Below are 6,067 nucleotides of genomic sequence, written 5' to 3' on the forward strand. Positions count from 1 at the left end.
GACTACAGGTTTACATGAGGATTACAGGTCTACATTAGGACTACAGGTTTCCATGAGGATTACAGGTCTACATTAGGAACACTGGTCTACATTAGGATCACTGGTCTACATTAGGACTACAGGTCTACATGAGGACTACAGGTCTACATGAGGATTACAGGTCAACACGAGGACTACTGGTCCCAGTGTTCATACTCAAGTGTATTTACTTTAGAGCTGTTTTTATTGTTGTTCCATAAATTTATTTTACAGCACAATCAGCTGTTTAAAAGCAGGAAACTGTGTGTTTTGGGGGTAGAGGTGGGGTTGGGGGGGGGGTGGGGGGGATTTTAACTGAAAATAGACAAGGAAGTTCAGAAAGTGGATCTGTAGCGGACGCTGAAGCTGAACATGAAGACGTCTCCGTTGTTTGGAGATACTTTTGTTTAATAAGGCGAGACATCAGGTGGACTAAAATACACAGTTATAGAAGACAATGTCCACATAATGTCGTCAACACCGGCAATCTGCTGCACAACTGTAGCTGCATCCTCTTCATCCTCAACTTAAACTGGAAAAGATGGAGACTCCAGTCTGATGCCGCTGGTAGACAGCTTTGCCAGAGGAACTGACTATGACAGAAAATAGAAAAGCTGGATGGAGATAACCAACACCGCTACGATCCATACAGACAACATGAAAATGAAAATTAACACAAGTGATTCCCATTAAACCAGTATGATACAGCCTAGTTTACACAGCTGAAACAGTTTTGTAAACTCAAGACTCACCAACCCCTGATTCTCCTGAACTTGTCAAACCTGCACTAACAGCTGGTTTAGTGATAAATCTGTAAGTAAAATCAATCAACCTTTATACACAGAAATCAGCTTTCTGTTGGCTGACAGCTGGACTGATACCGCACATATGTGAAATACATCCAGATTATGTCATGCATGACATTACCATGTTGTGTTTAGAATGCTTTCACCTCCAGACATCATCTGTTGGGTCATATTATGGTCATTTAGTAAAGCATTTAAGTAATGGGGCTGTTTATCTGCAAATACAGAATCCAACTCCATCCAGTAGATCAATCATATCAATCAAGACAACTAAGCACTGAGAGTCACTAACATGAGCCAGCCAACATCTAAATCTGATCAGGATGAACACACACAGGAAGTCAAGAACAAAGACATATAAAGAGCCAAAAATGCAGATGGCCTGGCAGCTTTGAAAGGAATTATAGCCAATTATAACATGCCGACAAGAATACAGCAGATGAGCGTGCACAGTCTGACAGCAAGCAACTGTAAATATGTGGGAACATGTCTCCAGTGTGGAGATATCTAAAGATGAATCACTCATTTCATGACAGATGCTCTTCAAATAAATCAATAACATTAATATGAGAGAAAAAACTGCATGAAACAAAGTCAAACAAACAGCAGAATCAGAGTTTACTGCAGACTTCGTGGTCCGTCATTCAGGTGATTTAATGATGGAGCAGCAGCATGAGGACACATCAGTTTGTACTAATGCTCTCATTGCTGCCTGACATGATTTCTAGACTCTGAACGTGGGTTTATGCTCTACAGAAACACACAGGCCAGTACCTTAGTCACAGCATCTCTGAGTGTACAGCAGGGTTGGCTGGGTATGACGTACATCCATCTCCATCAATCCATCAGCATTCAGGAATGGAAAAATAAAGACAAAGAGCAGGAGACACAAAGGCTGTTCATCTGTCAGCCAGAGCAGGAAAAACCAGGAAAAATCTACCCTCTGCTCATCTTTTCTTCTTCCTCACTGTCTGTTCCTCTCTCTCTCTCTCTCTCTCTGAGCTCTCACTGGTTCTCAACCCCTACTCTCTTGCTCTCACACACACACTGATTCTCCATCTGTCACCGCCTCCTCAGCTTCACCCCTCCCACCTCATACATTATTAATGAGTCTGAGCTCAGACACACACACATGCACACACACACACACACACACACACACTGATGCTACCAAGGGCTAATACCCTCCAATGCTCACAAACACACAGAGTTTAAACACCAATAAAGACACAGATTTGAAGCTCCTGGAAATGACTGTCCACAGAAGAACGCTGCACAAGCTGCTGAACATGACGGACAAATCTTCACGTCTTCTACACAACACAGTGAGGAAACAACAGAGTGCGTTCAGGCAGAGAGTGGTGGTCATTCCAGGATACAGTTTCACCCAAAAACATATTTGATTCTAAATGCTGGCAAATCACTCCCAGTTAGGGTTTTTTATCAGCTCCTCCTATTCAACTGTATGTTAACATAAATATCTAATCAGCCAATCAAATGGCAGCAACTCAAGTGATTTTGTCATGTATCATCCATCCATTTAATCATCCATCCATCCATCCATCATCCATCTCATCATCCATCCATCCATCCATCCATCCATCCATCCATCTCATCATCCATCCATCCATCCAGCCATCCATCCATCCATCTAATCATCCACCCATCCATCCATCCATCCATCCATCCAGCCATCCATCTCATCATCCATCCATCCAGCCATCCATCTCATCATCCATCCATCCATCTCATCATCCATCCATCCATCCATCTCATCATCCATCCATCCAATCATCCATCTAATCATCAATCTAATCATCCATCCATCCAATCATCCATCCATCCATCCATCCATCCATCCATCCATCCATCCATCCATCCTCTTAACCACTTAAACTAATTCAGGGTCATGGGAAGCTGGAGCCCATCTCAGCAATCATTGGGGGAGTAGCAGGGTACAGCCTGAACAGGTCGCTGGTATTTAATCATGTACACATGATGAAAACTTACTGAAGTTCAGACTGAGCATCAGGAAGGGGGGAAAGGTGATTTAAATGACTTTAAATATAGCATGTTGTTGGTCGGAGTATTTCAGAAACGGTTGAGATGTTCACACACAACCATGTCTAGAGTTTACAGAGAAAGATTTGAAGAAGAGAAAATATTCAGTGATCGTGGTTTAACCAACCTGCTGAGCATGTCCACCCTTTTATGACCTCTGTGTAGAATCTTCTGATGGAAAATGCAGCTTGTCACAGAGCTCAAATCATGTCAAATATCTCATAATAATTTAAAACACAGCTTGTTATCTTCAACAACAAAGCCTGCATCCTGCATCCCCACTGAGCCAGAGGCAAAAAAAAATTACTCAACTAGGTCAAAAGGTAAGTTTTCCTTTTTTTTAACCCAGTGGTTTGAGAGAGGCAGCTTGCACTGACAAACATTTCTGATTGGCTGATTTCTGATCAGCATCTTCCACATCTTAGTCATCTCATGCTTAAACTGGAACACATCTTATAATTTATGCCTGTTAATTAATTTTCACTGCGATGAGTCAAGTAGAGACAGGTTGGTCAACTGAGCTTGAGGAAGAATGAGGACACAACAGTGGTTTGACAGAGGTGATGTAGATAAGAACAAAAACAGGGAGCAAAGCCCAGCGCTAACTGTAAGAGGATGCCGTGGCGATCCCTATCATCAGCTGATTGTCCCATCCAGCATCACTGAAACCATGAAATATATAAGAATCTTTTTTGGCTCTTGGAAACTCTTGGTACTGAATGCCCCCTCCCCCACGTACACATTCTTCTTCTTTCATATACATGTAACCCATAAATGCTCAAACACACACACCATCCATGCATGAACACAAATCACACGCAAAACACATGCAGGTCACAAAGAAGACAAGTTCGACCATGCATGAATGGAGAGCACACACACATAAACACACAGAGCTGTCCATGCATGCGACACTGGCAAGAACCCCCCTGCCCCCCTTCAGCTGGGACTAATCTTGTGTTTTCTCATGGATGAGATGGGGCTGGAAGGAGCAGCCACGAGAAAGTGAGTGTGTGTGAAGGGAAACCAGAGAAAATACAGTAAATGCACCCTCTAAATCAAGGATGACAGTTTGATTCTGAAAGCAGTTCCCCTCCCTGAGCCACCACCTTACCGTGTTGGAGATTGTTGCAGCTACGACGTCCAAAACTTTATGCTCCTAGTAGGGACATGGTAAACAGATCTCAAGCAGAGGGACCAGACAAAACACAGCTCAGAAGACCCTTTTGGAAAAGAAAAGAATTGTACCTTCATTTCTCTTTCCTAGACACAGGTCACTGGGACCCCCTTCTGGAGCCAGACTGGAGGTGGTACCAGGGGCTAGCACCTGATAGCCAGGCCTTTGCCCATGGGGCCCAGTCAGGCTCAGTCCAAAAGAGTAGCATGTGTTGAATGAGGCAGGGAATATAGGGTTTAAGGGTCCACACTTTGTTGTAAGTGTTAGGTGATGGTAGGTTGTTGGTGCATGTAGAAACAGTGATCCTTGAAATCATTAGTGAGTGCCAGCAGTGAGGGATGCTGTCAAGCTGAAGGAGTCCTAGCAGGTCTTTTTGGCAGGTGGGACTCTGGAGGCATAGGTATAGGCTTTGAGGTTCCGAGGTGCCGTGTCTCAGGAAGAAAAGCACTGCATCATAAACAGTGTGTACAATGGATGGAGTGCCGCTGATCACAGTATATTGTGGGTTTTTGGAAGGACTGCTTCAAAGACCTCCTCAATCCCACCAATTCTTCCAATGAGGAAGCAAAGTCTGTGGACAGAGGGGGTGTGCTCTCCTATCACAGGACTGAGGTTAATGAAGTTGTTAAAAAGCTCCTCAGTGGCATGGCCCTACGTGTGGACGAGATCCACTTCCTTCAGGCTGTGGATGCTGTGGGGCTGTCTTGAGGGACACACCTCTGCAGCAACACATGGACACCAGGGACCTTGCCTCTGGACTGGGAGACTATGGTGGTTATCATCCCCTTCAAGAAGGGGAACTGGAGGGTGTGCTCCGACTACAGGGAAAGGATACTCCTCAGCCTCCCTGGCAAGGTCTATTCAAGGGTCCTGGAGAGGAGGCCCCTTCATATAGTTCAACCTAGGCCTGAGGAGGAGTAGTGTGGATTTTGTCCCGGTCATGAAATAGTAGACCAGCTCTATACGCTCCTTGGGATCTTGGAGGGTGTATGGGAGTTTGCTTAACCAGTCTACATGTGCTTTGTGGACTTGGAGAAAGTTTGCCTTCTGAAGTCTGTGGGGGGTTGCTATGAAGCACTGGACTCCCTTGTCCGAATTGTCCAGTCCCTGTACAACCAGTGCCAGAGCTTGGTCCACATTTCCAGCAATAAGTTGGATTTGTTTCCGGTATAGGTTTGACTCAACCAAGGCTGTCCTTGTCAGCGATTCCATTTATTACTTGTTTGGACAGAATTCCTCGGCACAGTCAAGGTTAAAGGGGATCCGGTTTGGTAATGAGAATCAACACTTCCACATCCAAGATCATTATTCTCACCTAGAAAAGGGTGTAGTGTCTTCACCAGATCGGGAATAAATCCTGCCCCAAGCTGAGGGGTTCAAATATCTCTGGGTCTTGTTCACTAAATGGAAAGGATGGAACGGGAGGTCGACAGGTGGATCAGTGCAGTGTCTGCAGTGATGTGGACTCTCCACTGGTCTATTGCTGTGACAAAAGAGTTGCGCCAAAAGGCGAAGCTCTTCATTTACCAGTGGAATGATATTTATATCTTTTGCATATAGTCACCAGCTGTGAGTAAAGACGAAAAAGAATACAGATAATTAAAAGGAGTTTCTTTAGGAGGGTAGCCTGGCTCTCCCTACAAGATAGGGTGAGAAGCTCGGTCATCCAGGAAGGGCTCAAAGTTGAATCATCATCTGTCCCCATCCAGAGGAACTGGATGAAGTGGCTTGGGAATCTGGTTACGGTGTTTCCAGGACACTTCCCTTGTGAGGCACTCTGGGCATGTGTCATCTTGAGGAAACCAAAGACACACTGGAGTCTGAAATGTTTCCCTTAACTCAGGATTAACTTTACTTTCTTTATGGAAACTGCATTGGTGATTTCCAGCATATTTTACACTCCTAATTCATTTGATGCATGTTTATATCTTATCTTTATTCTCTTGCAGTGATAAAAAAAAAAAAGATCCCTTTTAATTGTTCTGGATCATAATATCCAGAATTT

At 44.2% G+C, this 6,067-nt stretch overlaps 1 protein-coding gene across 7 annotated transcripts in view; it reads right to left on the minus strand.

Annotated features, from left to right (window-relative positions):
* The window catches only part of nfasca (neurofascin homolog (chicken) a), an 89,327-nt gene extending 87,535 nt beyond the window's left edge, over positions 1-1,792 (minus strand). For all 7 annotated transcript variants that reach the window (XR_013771360.1, XR_013771361.1, XM_079242946.1 and 4 more), the window contains exon 1: positions 1,599-1,792. The gene's annotated coding sequence lies outside the window, so the exon portion shown is untranslated. The remainder of the gene's footprint in view (positions 1-1,598) is intronic.
* Between the last annotated feature and the right edge of the window lie 4,275 nt (positions 1,793-6,067).

Source organism: Telmatherina bonti, assembly GCF_933228915.1.
Source record: "Telmatherina bonti genome assembly, chromosome: 6".
Classification (NCBI taxonomy): domain Eukaryota; kingdom Metazoa; phylum Chordata; class Actinopteri; order Atheriniformes; family Telmatherinidae; genus Telmatherina; species Telmatherina bonti.